Raw genomic sequence first — 15,381 nt, 5'->3', positions numbered from 1 at the left:
CAGCTATTGGTTCTTTAAAAGTCACTTTGTAATTGAATAAGTATAAGTATTGAATGTACTTTGGTAGACTGACTCCCAAATATTATTTACACTTTGTAGTTATTTGGAATGGGATTTCCCTTTCTATTATTGCCTTTTGGAATGTTACTATATAGATATACTCTCAATTTTTGTGGGTCTATTTTTTTCATTTAGGCAATTTTATTTTTTGTGATGTTTGTTGCATTCAACCCTTTTCTTGAAGCTTTTGATAACCTTCATTTCTTTTTTTAATTTAATATTTTATTTTCCCCCAATTACATGTACAAATAATTTTTAATGTTCTTTTTTTTTTAATTTTTGAGTTGCAATTCTCTCCCTTCCTATCCTTCTCCCCTCACTTAATAGGCAAATACTTTGATATAGGTTAATCATGCAAAACATATTTCCATGTTAGTCATGTTGTGAAAGAAAACACAGATTTAAAAAAAGAAAAATAAAGAAAGTAAAAATATACTTTGATCTACATCTGGACTCCATCAGTTCTTCCTCTGGAGATGGATAGTGTTTTTCATTCCTAAGTCCTTCAGAATTGTCTTGGATCATTATATTGCTGAGAACAGTCATTCACAGTTGATCATCATACAATATTGTTGTTACTATATACAATGGTTCTGCTCATTTCACTTTGCATCAGTTCATGTTGTCTTTCCATGTTTTTCTGAGCATATCCTGCTTTTCATTTCTTATAATACAATAGTATTCCATCACAATCATATGCAACTTGTTCAGTCATTCCCCAATTTATAAGGCCATCTCCTCAATTTTCAATTCTTTGCCACCACTAAAAGAGCTGATATGAATATTTTTGTATACATCCTTTTTCTTTTATGTCTTTGGGATGCAGACCTAGTAGTGGTATTGCTTGGTCAAAGGGCACGCATGATTTTATAGCTCTCTGGGCATAGTTCCAAATCGTTCTCCAGAATGGTTGAATCCGTATGCAACTTCACCAGCAGTGCAATAGTGTCTCAATTTTCTCTTTGTGGGTTTATTTTGTAGCAAGTAACTTTACTGAAGTCATTATCTCGATTAATATCCTTGCTGATTCTCTAGAATTTCCTACAGCAATCATTATGTCATCAGCAAATATAAATAGTCTTGACTCCTCTTTATCAATCTTTATGTCTTTATTTTCTCTCATGACTCATTTCCAGAACTATGTCAAATAATAGTGGGGAAAGTGGGCATGATTGCTTTACTCTATTTATTGGAAAAGGTTCTAGTGTATTCCCATTACATATGATGCTTGCTTTTGGTTTCATACAGATGCTTTTTATGACATAAAAGCCCCTATGCCTGTGCTTTGTAGAGTTTTTAGCATAATTGAGTATTGTATTTTGTCAGATGCTTTTTCTGTATTTGATGAAATAAACATGTGGTTGTGGATGTTTTTGGTCTTAATATGATTATGGTGATTGCATACCTGGTATAAATCCAGCTTGGTCATGATGAATGCTTTCTTGGTAAAAAGGCTGTAGTCTGTTTAACAGGATTTTATCTAAAATTTTTGAATCAATATTCATTAATCATATTGATCTACAGTTCTCCTGTGTTTTATCCTCCCATGGTTTAGGTATAAGATCTATATTTTTCTCACAAAAGGAATCTGATAGGGCACTTTTTGCCTCAACTTTTGAAAATAATTAGTGTAGTTTTGGTACTAATTGTTCTTTAAAAGTTTGATAGCATTCTTCCACAAATTGACATGGACCAGGAGCATTTTTCTCTGATAATTATTTTACAACTAGTTCTAATTTTTTCTGAGATTAGATTATTTAAGATCTCTAACTGGTCTTCTATTAGTTTTGGTTTCCAACTTAGCTTTTTTCCTCTAATTTTTAATAATCTCCTCTTTGTGCTCATATTAGATTTGTTGACTTTTTAATTTTTTAAATGTACATGAAGCTCATCAGTTCTCTCTTTTTCTCTTTTATTGATGCATATTTATAGGAATAACAGCTTTCTCTCGAGGACTGCTTTAGCTGCATCCCACAGATTTTGGTAAGTTGTTTCTTCATAATTATTATTTGAAGGTCAGTTATACTACAGCTTACCCCTCCTGCAGGGTTTTCTGGTCTGCTTAAGGAGATTTGGAGGCGGCCCAGCTCTCTGCCAACAGCTCTAACCCCCATGGATAGTGTTCTTCTCAATTGTAGTAGTCCCCTGTTCCCTAGATCCAAGTGCAAAACTTGTGCGATGCTCATGCTCAAGTTCCAGGCACCCTGGCTTCTCAGGGCTTCCATGCTGAGTAAAGCTGGCTATACCACCTTGCCTGCAATCCTGGCTCCAAAGCTGCCACGGTTCAACTCCTGGGTCCCATAGGGATCACCTCCAATACCTAAAACTAAGGAGGACAAACAATACAGAACAGAAACAAACATCTTCAGGCCCGTTGCTCAGCGGCCTGGTAAACGACAGGGAGCAAGGGGAGGAAGTCTTTCCCTCTCACTAGTTCAGTTTGTGGCACCCAAGCTGTGATCTTCATCTCTATAGGTGGCAGACAGGAATAGTGGGATAGAGAGCAGAAGAAAAGGGTGGTAGAAAAAAAGAGTGACTGATTCAGTCTTGCCAGTTTTAAAGGTGCAGGCAGCCAATCAAAAAAGGTTACTCCTACCCACATGGTAAGGGAGGCAGAAGCAATCTGAACAAATTCCAAAGGCCCTTCAAGGATGCCTCCATATTACCTGAACTGGGCATATCTAGCCAGTGCTTCTTGAGCCTATTTTTTTTTTTGGTGAGGCAATTGGGGTTAAGTGACTTGCCCAGGGTCACACAGCTAGTAAATGTCAAGTGTCTAAGGCCAGATTTGAACTCAGGTCCTCCTGACTCCAAGGCCAGAGCTCTTTCCACTGCATCACCTAGCTGCGCCTAGCCAGTGCTTCTTAAAGCATTTGGAGAAGAACACAGTTAAAGAAGCGTTGAAAGGGTCGTGAGTGGAAAAAGTTTAAGAAGCCAAGGTCTAGACAAGCCCAGATTACAGTAACCTAAGGGTCTGCTCAGGTCTGCATAAAAGGCTTGCCAGGGTCTACAACACTCCTACCTATGTGAAGCAGTTGACTGAATAATTTAAACGCTTGCTCACATTTCCCTTCCCAGCTGTTTCCAAATGATTTCTGTGGGTTCAAACTCAGCTGATTTTTTCCCTACTGCTTTTGGTCCTTTCTGATCATAGATCCTCATATGAGACTGCTGAGAGATTTATCAACAGCAGCATATAGCCACTAAATCCTAGAAATGCCCTTAATTCTTACAGGTTCTTTGGAAGTGGCCAACTGAGGAACACTTCTATCTTCTCTGGCTCACTGCTCACTTTGTAATACTATGTGGCCCACATACTTGATAGAGACTCTTCAAAACTGTTATTTGTCAATTGCCAACTTCAGACCCACTTCCTCTCTCTGGTCTAACATGCTCATGAGTCTTTGCTCGTGTTCTAGTGTCTTAACAAAGATAACATCATCCAGATACACCAAATAATTCCATTTAGTTCATGTCCTGAATTACCTTCTCCATAAACTGTTGAAAAGCAAAAGGTGCTCCTAAGAAATCTTGAGGCATATACTCAAACTGGTAAAAATCCATCTGGGCAGATTAAAGATGTCTTCTCTTTGTCTATTTTTGCAATTAGAATCTGACAGTATCCACTGTATAAATTCAGAGTTGAAAACCATTGGATTTTCTAGCTAGCAATCAAGGGCATCTTAAATCGTTGGTATGGTATATTGGTCTGTTTTAGTCCACTTGTTCCAAGTCTACTCATTCACACACATCTGGATCCTCCCAATCTTCTTTCACATTCTCATGACAGCTGATACTACAACCCGATAGATTCAGTGATGACACCACTGATGAGCTGTTCTTTCAGATGGTTTCAGAGATCTTTCTTCCCAGACACAGGAATATTTCTTGACCTCTCTCAAAAAGATCTAGTCTATGAAGTAGATTCTGAGAGCTGCTTCTCAGGCACACCCTATATCTCACTCTTGCAATGAGAATGACTTCATCTTCTCACCCAGCAGCTCCATCAAATGGTCCTTTGGTTCCTCAACAAAGTTCTCTGGATACATGCCAGAATTTAAGATATCAGGGTTCTTACGGTACTCTCGGCCACCACTTGCTTCAATTTTCTTTCTATTTTTCTATGCTTTAGGAAAAACTGTACAGATGGTTAAAATATTCAGATTCTGAGTCCCAGCATGCTACTTACAGTATGTTGCCAGGAACTTGAATAAGCTGGAGTTAATCCCAATCAAGGCTGACAGAGATGTTTCCTGGATCTGGACATACCAAGGTCAAAGAATCCACTTCCCTACCAATGCTAATAACTTCCTTAGCAAAATTCAGGCTCACAATAATGTAATGTAAGTATGAATAGTTCTTGTCACTTAGTTATGGGGCCGCCACAGAATTTTTCTCAAGTGTCTTTTGTAAAATGACTGGAACACGATAGTCACCTGGGACATGCTGTCCAGTATAGCAGTGCATTTCACATCTACAATATTTGTTGTCACTTCTGTGTGGGTCATATGAGTACACGTGGATGGAACCCACAAGCAACTGGTGATGAGGTTAAGCTTAAAGTCTTTGGGGTCTGCGAGTCAACTGCAACTCCAGTCTCATCTCCATTTTTTTATCTGGTTTTCAGAAATTCAGCCTCTCATACCAATTTGGCCTTCCTTTCTTAGGTGCACATATCACTCTAATGTCCATCAAGGCTACAAATGAAACAGATGATAGCTCTTCACCTGTTCTCTATTGGTGTCGTCCTTATGTTAGTCATAACATAAGGGGTCAGAACCCCTTAACCCTGACCTCTTAGTGTCACAGTACTTTCTGCTGCTCCCTCTCTCAGCAGGTTCTCAGTAGGCACTTGCCTTTGAGTGAGGTGATCAGAAGTAGTCACTCCTGCCAGGTTTCTATAGCTCCTACACAGGACGATACTCTGGAGTTAGACTAATTAGAGTTTCACTGGATTATATTATTCTCTGCAGCTTGGAAATCTTTCAGAAATTGGTTTACTCTGTCTGGCATCTGATCATACTTTTGCCACTTTTATTTCTCCTTAATACCAATCAGATAAACATAAAGTTCTTAGGGGTATACCATGCCCTAACATACTTGTGCCCATCTAAATCTGTTTACTTCCTCAGATGTTCTTGCTCCTCATTCTCTCTCAGTCACTGTAACTGATTTAATTACAAAGTCAGAGAACCTGTCCCCTTCTTGCTGGAGGACAGACTGATTAAACAAGGCATCTGTGTCCTCAGCTGTCCCGCCATTACTATACTACTATTCTACTCTCTAGAAGTGTTCATGCCTTATGACTTCAGGTCTCAAAGTCTTTGGATTCTTGAACTTAAGACTTTCTGGCAAAGAAAAGACTTCTCTTTTTCTACTTCTGTCTCATTCCTTACTTGTATCTCATATTTCTCCTCTAGGTGGACAGGGTCCAGTTTTGGACCTAAGGTTCCACTGGGTTACCACAATGGATATTGGGAGGTGCGGAAACCTCATAGCTTCTGTAGCTTATCCTAACTATGATGGCTTTCTCTGTAAGGCCAATCCAGATCCTCTGTCTTCAGATACTTCCTCGTTAACAGTCTTAACCTTCTCAAGTACCCTCTCATCCTCTGTGAGAGACCTAGTAATCAGTTTCTAAGTACTTTCTAAAATTCCCATCTTACCATGAATTGTAAGAGTCCATCTTTTCAAATAACTTAAAGAGATATTTTCCTCGTATCTCTTAATGACTATTTCACAACTGTCCAAAGTTTGAATAGCACCTTGAAAAATGGTCTCAGTATCCTTGTCTCAAGTCCTATGGTACTCCACTAACCAGATGTCTTCTCTCTGGCTGTGGTCTCACTGTTACACATCAATGCTCTAGGAATACAATCAGTACCCACACTTGTTAAGTACAAAATATAACAGATGTCAGTATTAAAATAAACAATAAAGGAGGAAGCAGAGCCAAAACAGAGGATTAGGAGAAACCGCTCAGCTCAACTCTCCCAAAACTCCCCTCCAAACAACTTTAAAATAACACCTCCAATCAAATTTTGGAGTAACAGAGCCAACAAAAGGTTGGGGTGAGACATTTTTTCAGACTAAAAAAACTTAAGAGGTAGTCAGGAGAAGTCTGGGACACCAGGGTGGAGGTTTGTCCAAAGCCCACATACACAGCAGCAGCAGCAATAGTGGCCCCAGCAGCAGCAGCAGCTGTTGCTGCTTTGGAAGCTCTTAGCCCAGAAATGGTTAGAGGGTCAGACAACTGCTCAGAAAGAAATTACAGAAGACTCTTTGCTGGCACTGGGTAAAACTGGCACTGACTGTCAACTCGATTGCCCATACCCACTTCTGGGTTGCATTTCCAGGGTGAAGAGGGGCACTGGTGGTAGGTCACAAGAGAGCAGGGGCACCAAAGCAGAGAAGAGCACTAGCAGGTGCAACTGCAGGGGATCAGGGGCCCTTTCTGGGTTAAGGCCAGATACAGACCAGAGGAGCAGTGACCACACCTCTCCCTAAATCATACCACCTCGAAGCACCAAAAACTTGCAGTCTCCCCCAGAACTAGTTCTGAAAAAGGCAACATGAAAAAGCCTGAATCTTGGCATAGTGCTTCACCACCCCCAAGTGAGCAGTGTCCAACTTTAACATAAAATTCCAAGTTAAGAAAAAGGCTGGAAAATGAGCAAACAACAACAACAAAAAGAATTTGACCATAAAAAGCTACTACAGAATCAGGGAAGACTAAGACATAAACTCCGAAGAAGACAACAATGTAAAAATAGCTACCAAAAAAAAAAGCCTCAAAGAAAAATGTTAATTGGACCCAAGCCCAACAAGAATCCCTGGAGAGTTAAGGAAAGAGATAAGAGGGGTAGAAGAAAAACTGGGAAAAGAAATGAAAGTGATACAATAAAATTATAAAAAGAGGCACAAAAACTACTAAAGAAAATAACCCTGGTTAAAAAAAAAAAAACAAAAAACCAGAATTGGCCTAATGATAAAAGAGCTACAAAAATTCACTGAAGACAAGAACTCCTTAAAAAGCAGAACTGGCCAAATGGAAAAGGAGGTTTAAAAATTCACTAAAGAAAATAATTCATTTGTGCCCACACATGGGACACCTGGTCTTGCAAGGCCATTAATAAAACATTTGGGGTTTTTTTCTGGTTCAAAAAAAAAGAAAGAAAAAGAAAATAACTCCTTAAAAATAAGGATTGGCCAAATGGAAGTAGTACAAAAGGTGACTGAAGAAAACAATTCCTTAAAAATTAGAATTGGATAAGTGGAAGCTAATGACCTCATGAGACATCAAGAAACAATCAATGTCAAAAAAAAATAGAAGAAAATGTGAAACATCTCCTTGGGGAAACAACTGACCTGAAAAATAGATTGAGGAGAGATATTTCAAGAAAGATTACACTACCTGAAAGCTATGATTAAAGAAAGAATCTAGACATTATACTTCAAGTAATTATCAAGGATAACTGCCCTGATACCTTATAACCAGAGAGTAAAGTAGAAATTGAAAGAATTTACCAATCATCTCCTGAAAGAGATCCCAAAATGAAAACTCTCAGGAATATTATAGCCAAATTCTAGACCTCTCAGATCAAGGAGAAAATACTTCAAGCAACTGGAAACAAACAAGTCAAATATCATGGAGCCACAGTCTACATAAAGAAGCACAGGTCTTGGAATATGCTATTCCAGAAGGCAAAGGAGCTGTGATTACACCCTACCCAGAAAAACTGGGTGTATTTCTTTAGGAAGAAAATGGACACTTAATGAAATAGAGAAATTTGAAGCATTCGTGATGAAAAGACCAGAGCTGAACAGAAAATCTGGCATTCTAACAGAAGACTCTAGAGAAGCATTAAAAATGTAAACATGAAAGAGTCATACAGACCTCCATAAAGTTAAACTGTTTACATTCCTATATGGGGAAATGATACATGTAACTCCTAAGAACTTTATCATTATTAGGGCAGTTAAAAAGAGTTTATATGGGGGTCATGGGTATGAGTCGATTATGTTGGAATGATCTCCAAAAAAATGAAGGGATGAGAAAGAGGGATGCACTGGGAGAAGGGGGAAGGGAGAAGTAGAATGGGAAAATTTTTCTCACATAAGGAGGTACATAAGGAAGAGCTTTTACAATGGAGGGGGAAATGGATGGAGGGTGACAGGCAATGCTTGAACCTCACTCTCATGGGAATTTGTTCAAAGAGGGAAAAATACACACACACACACACACACACACACACTCAGGTATAGAATGTAACCTACTCAATAGGGAGATAGAAGGGTAAGAAGATAAGAGAAAAGGGGCAATAATAAAAGGGAGGCCAGATTAAGGGAGGCAGTGACTAGAAGCAAAATAGACTTTTGAGAAGGAACAGGATAAAAAGTCAAAGTAAAAAACAGAAGATAATGGAATGAAGGGCAATACAAAGTAATCCTAACTGGGACTGTGAATGTGAATGGGATGAGCTCACCCATAAAACAGAAGCAGAACAGATTAGAAACTAAAATCCAATAATAAGTTGTTTACAAGAGACACACTTAAAACAGAAAAACATACACAGAGTTAAAACAAAGGGCTGGAGCAGAATCTAATATGCTTCAGCTGAAGTGAAAAAGGCAGGGGCAGCAATCATGATCTCAGACAAAGCAAAAGCAAAAATAGGCCTAATTAAAAGAGAGAATCATGGAAACTACATTTTGCTAAAGATACCCATTGACAATGAAGTAATGTGAAAAATTCTTACAGCAAGCTTCTCAGACAAAGGCCTCATTTCTCAAATACATACTGAGCATAGAAATGGGTCAAATTTATAAAAATAAAAGGTATTCCCCAATTGATAAATGGTTAAAGGATATAAACAGGCAATTTTCAAAAGAAGAAATAAAAGCTATCTTAATCATTGAAAAAAATGCTCTAAATCACTATGGGTTAAAGAAATGCAAATTAAAATAACTGATATATCATCTCACACCAATCAGAAATGACAAATGCTGGAAAGGACAATGGAAAAATAGGTACACTAATGACTTCTTAGTAGAATAGTAAACTGGTCCAACCATTCTGGATAATAATTTCAAACCATTCTCAAAGGGATACAAAACTGTGCACGCCCTTTAACTCAGCAACACCACTATGACATCTATATCCCAAAGAAATCAAAGGGAAAGGACCTATATGTCCAAAAAGATTTACAGCAGCTCTTTTTGTGATGGCAAAGAATTGGAGATAGACTGCAGAATGGCTGAATAAGTTGTGGCATATGATTGTGATAGAATATTATTGTGCTATAAGAAATGACTAAGGTGGGGGTTCAGAAAAACATGGCAAGATCTATATGAACTAATGTAAAATGAAGTGAAAAGAACAATGAGATCATTGTGCATAGTAACAGTAATGTTGTAATGATGATCAAAAGTGGAAGACTTGGTTTCTTTAATCAACACAATGATCTAAGACAATTCCAAAGGACTCAATCCACCTCCAGAGAGAGAACTGATAAACTTTAAGGGGAAAGTGAAATACAATTTTTTCACTTTATTTTTCTTGCTTTTTTTGCAATATGGCTAATATGGAAATATGTTTTGTGTGATTTCACAAGTATAATTGATATCATATTGCTTGCCTTCTCAGAGGGTAGGGGAAGGTGTGTGAGGGAGGGAGAAAATTTGTAACTCAAAATTTAAAAAGAAAAGAAAGTTTCAAATAAATAATAAATTAAAATGTAGATTTTAAAATATTCAATTCAGCAAAAGTTATCTCAGAAGGAATTAGTTTCGTTTTAAAAGGAAACATACCAGAAAATAAGCTGTCCAATTACAGGCTAGAATAAAAGAATAAAAGTACTCTTCTCTTCCACAACTAGGGCATCCAAGGAGGACAGTCCTGGATGGAGAATCTCTCTGGGAACCCCCCCCCCCAACATGCAGAGAGCATCCAAATATACTCCAAATGAGCCCACACATGTAGCCCTGGTAACACTATCAAGATCCTCATCCCAACTCCTACTCCCACACTCAGTCAGGTCCCTAGTAGCAAAGTTTCATCGTTTCATCTCCCCGCTCAGGGATGCCTCTGACAGTTGTGGCAGAGGGTCTTTTTCTAATGCTATAAGCTTGAACACTCATTATGGTATGCTCCTCGCAAAATTCACCAGTGTTTAGCTTCCCAGTTTTATTCAACCAATTAAATTAATTACCTTTCAACAAAAGGATAGTCACTTTAAAGATATAGCGTGAACAGAAGTTACAAAGCATTTCCCTCCAAAATCTAGGGGCACACTGCCTCCTATAGCACCACAGTCCCTATGGAGAATGTACTCAAACCGAAAAGAGCCACTAAGAGGCCAAAGTGAGCTTTTTCCTCTTTGCTGCTCACTTTGGCCTCTTTGTGTCTTTTAAATGTACCCATTTCCATGTCAGAAGCCAAACAAAAGTCTGTCTCTGTACCATACTGTTAGCAGACCAGAACCACATCTGTGGATGCTCCAAAATCTACATAGGAACTAGATTTGCCACTCCCACTTACGTATGCTCACAAGTATTGGACTTGGCCAGTCCCTCATTACATAACGAGTCTGCAATAATACGCAGATAATGTTAACAAATAGTTCGCTAAGTCAACATGTGACTGACACGGATGCTTGTGAATGGTTTCCTGGCCTCTCATTTCTATTTAAGTTTGACCCCAGTGCACCTATGGGTAGCACTATACTACCCATCAAGAGATTATAGAATCATAACATTTCCGAGTTGGAAGCCACGTTAGAGGTCACCAGTCTAGGTCATAATTGAGCATACTTCCTCCTCCTCACAACACACCCAATTCAAGTCACTGCTTGACCACTTCTAATGATGGAGAATTCACTCCCTATTAAGAGATCCCATTCCACAGTATCGATTGCTCATGGTTCTGATTGTTAGAAAGTTTGTCCTCATACTGAGCTAATATCTGCTTCACTGCAATTGCAATCCATCGTTCCTAGTTCTACCCTCCGAGGCCATGCAAAATGGAGCCAATCCATTTTCCACATAACAAGCCATCAAGTACTTCAAGACAGCTATCTTGTCCCCCCACAGTTTTTCTCTTCTTGGGATTAGACAGCTTCAGTTCCTTCAAGGCAACTCTGCCAGTCCCCTAATAATAGAGGCCATCCTTCTCCAGACATGTTCCTGGTTGTCAACTTCCTTTTCTAAAATGTGGCACCAGAACTTAGTACTTCAGTTGTAGCATAACCAAGAGAGTACAGTGGTCCTGTTACAACCTGTGCCTCTTTTAAGGTAACCTAAGATCCCTTTAGCTTTATGGGCTGCCAGATCACATTTTTGATTTAGGTACTGAGCTCTTAAAATCAAATTCATTTTAATTATATGAATTCGACGATCATAAAGATAAACAAACACTTCCTCACACAAATACCATAAAAACAGCAATATATATGACACTCCAAGTCTCCAATTTTTAAAAATATATATTAAATATAACACAGTAATTCTAACACTGCCCTGCTTGTACGCATCCCCTTCTGAACTTTCTTCTACTCTCATATGTAGTTTAAAAGTTTCATTCATGTTCTTTTTCTTTTCTTCTATCAAGATCACTATACTTCCCACTCCCCCTAAAACTCTTGCACACACATAAAAAGATCTCTCCTTTATAACAAATAAATACAATTAAACAAAACAAATTGGTTGGATCAATTTACAGCTTCAGCATCGAATGTTACTGTGTCTTTCTTTCCAACAATTTTTTCCTAATTATTTCTCTTCTGATTTCAACTGCATTGTGTGAAAAACTTGTCAATTTTATATAGTCAAAATTCTTCAGTTTATCTCCTGTGATTCTCTTGATCCCTTATTAGATCACAAATGCTTCTCCTATCCATAGTTGTAAAAGAGATACTCTCGTTATATATGATTTATATAACTATATAAAATATATAGTCGTGTAACTATATATATATATATATACACACACATATATATACACATACATATGATGTGACCTTTTAAGTCATCTATCCATTTAGAGCTTATTGTGATGTACGCTTTGAGATCTCAGCTATACTGCATTCCAATTTTCCAAGCATTTTGTGTTGAACAGTGAATACTTGGGGCTAGGTGGTACAGTGGAGAGAGTGTCAGGCCTGGGGGCAGGAAGGCTGAAAAACGACTGAACAACAACAAAAGGGAGTATTTACCCCAATAGCTGGGATCTTGGGATTCACTGAACACTATGCCATGATGTTCATTTGCTTCTGGCTCTTGTGCACCTAATTTGTTCTTCTGGTCAATTTTTAAAACCAATGCCAAATAGTTTCTAGGACTACTGCTTTATAGTATAGTTTGAGGTCTGATACTTACTTCTTGCTTTGTTTCTTAATATTTCCTTCAAGATTCTTGACCTTTTTTTTTCCTCCAGGTGAATTTTATCATTTTTCTAGTTCTATCAAGTAACCTTGTCAGTTTGATTGTCATGGCAATTAATCTAAATTTATTTTTATTTTCAGTTCCAAATGCTCTTTTCTTCCATCCCTTCCCCATCCACTGAGAAGGCAGCAAATACAATGCCCATTATACATATGAAGTTATTCAAAATATATTTCCATATTAGCCATTGAGGGGGGGAGAAAACTAAAGTGAAAAAATATACCTCAATCAGCACTCAGAGTTCACCAATTTTCTCCCTGGAGGTAGACAGCATTTTTCATCATGGAATTGTCATGGATCATTATATTGATTAGAGTTGCTAAGTTTTTTTTTTCTTTTTTAACAATCGATCATCATTACAATATTGCTATTACTGTGTACGTTGTTGTCCCAGTTCTGTTTACTTCAACTTGCATCCATTCATATAAGCCTTCCAAGGTTGTTCTGAAACAACTTGAAACATGAAACTGAAACATCTCCATCACCATTTCTTATAGCACAATAGTATTCCATCACAACCATATATCATAACTTGTTCAACCACTCCCCAATTGATGGGCATCCCTTCAGTTTCCAATTTTTTGCCCCCACAAAAAGAGCCGCTATAAATATTTTTGTAAATATAGATCCTTTTCCTTTTTCTTTGATCTCATTGGGGTACAGACCAAGTAGTGGTACTACTGTGTCAAAGGGTAAGTCCAATTTTATAGCCCTTTAGGAATAGTTCCAAATTATTCTCCAGAACAGTTGGACTAGTTTACAGCTGCAACAACAGTGCATTTGTTGTAGTTGTTGAGTCGTTCACTCATGTCTTACCCTACATGACTCCCTATGAGATGTTCTTGACAAAGATACTGGAGCAGTTTGCCATTTCCTTTTCCAGTGGATTAAGGCAAACAGGTTAAGTGACTTGCCCAGGGGCACACAGCTAATGAGCATCTAAGGCCGAATTAGAACTTGGCACTCTATCCACTGAGTCATCTAGCTGCCTCCTAAGTGCATTAGGGTACCGATTTTCTCACAGTCCTTCCAGCATTTGTCATTTTCCTTTTCTGTCATGTTAGCCAATCTCATGAGTGTGAGATGCTACCTCAGAGTTGTTTAATTTGCATTTCTCTAATTATTAGTTATTCAAAGCATTTTTATATGATAGCTTTGATTTCTTCTTCTGAAAATTTTCTGTTCATATCTTTTGACCATTTATCAATTGGATAATGACTTATTTTTATAAATTTGGCTCAGTTCTCCATATATTTGAGAAATGGGACCTTTATCAAAGACACTTGCTGTAAAAATTTTTTCCAGTTTCCCACTTTCCTTCTGATTTTTGCTGCATTGGTTTTATTTGTGTAAACCCTTTTCGGTTTAATATAATCAAAATTATCCATTTGACCTCCTGTGAATCTCTCTGTCTCCTGGTTTGGTCATGAACTCTTCTCCTATCCATAGATCTGGCAGGTAATTTTTTCCATGCTCACCTAACCTGCTTATATTGTTCTTTAAGTCTAAATCGTGAACTTATCGTTTTGAACTTATCTTGGTATATGGTGTGAGCTATTGGTCTTGCCTACTTTGTGCCAGACTGCTTTCCAGTTTTCCCAGCAGTTTTTGTCAAATAGTGAGTTCCTGCCCCAATATCTGAGATCTTCAAACACTAGGTTACTGCGCTTATTAATTTCTGTATATCAAATACCTAATCTATTACATTGTTCAACCACTCTATGTCTTATCCAGTACCAAAGTGTTTTGATGATTATCACTTTGTAATGTTGTTTGAGATCGGGTACTGTTAGACCCACCCTCCCTTCCTTTTTTTTTCATTGATTCCCTTGAAACTCTTAACTTTTTATTCCTTCAGATGAATTTCATTATTTTTTCTAGATCTACAAAGTAATTATACTTCTTTGGTAGTTTGGCATGGCATTGTATAAGTAAATTAATTAAGGTAGTATTGTCATTTTATCATATTGGCTTGGCCTACCCACAAACAATTATTATTTCTCCATTTGTTTAGGTTTGTCTTTATATGTGTGAAAAGCATTTTGCAATTGTGTTCATAGAGCTCCTGTGTGTGTCTTGGCAGGCAGATTCCCAAGTATCTTTTACTGTGTGCAGTTATTTTAAATGGAATTTTTCCTGTCTCTTCCTGGTGAGTTTTATTGGGAATACATAGAAATGCTGATGATTTGTGTGGGTTTATTTTATATCCTGCAACTTTGCTAAAGTTGTTAATTGTTTTGACTAGTTTTCCAGTTATCTCTTTAGAGTTCTCTAATCATACTATCATATCATTTGCAAAAAGTGATCGTTTTATTTCCTCATGGCATGGTAATGAATCTGTAAAATAATTCACGTAGTATTATCATTTGTATTATATTGGCATAGCCCCAATCAGCAATTACTGACAGTACCACCTAAATTAATTTTAAAAGGCTAGTAAACACGTTCCAAATATGAGATTTTGTGATAATGATTGCTTAAGGTATTTGTTCATTCTCCTGAGTACCTGCATTTTAATAGGAAGCTTATGAAGACCAAGAAGTCTTCAAGACCTAAGGAAATGGATCTACATTGGAAAAATGAGAAAACTGGTAAAGAGTCATTTGCTGAGTTCCTTATTGGGTTTGCCAGTAGGGGGTTTACAAAGTGCTTCCTGTTGCCCTTCATAATAATAAATCATAACCTGCATGCAGCCACCTCTTCTTTAGCCTATTTGTAATATCCATCAATTTTGCTATATTCCCATTTCAGAGTGGAGCAGTATGTTTAGATCTTGCAAAATTAGCTGAGTATGTTCCCTGGCCACCACCTTCCACCCTCCATCCTCTAGAAGGACTAGCAATTTCATAATAATTGACAATTTTATGATGCTCTAAAGTT

The sequence above is a fragment of the Vombatus ursinus genome, unplaced genomic scaffold, assembly GCF_900497805.2.
Source record: "Vombatus ursinus unplaced genomic scaffold, bare-nosed wombat genome assembly UNPS02015358.1, whole genome shotgun sequence".
Classification (NCBI taxonomy): domain Eukaryota; kingdom Metazoa; phylum Chordata; class Mammalia; order Diprotodontia; family Vombatidae; genus Vombatus; species Vombatus ursinus.
This window is presented reverse-complemented; position numbering follows the sequence as displayed.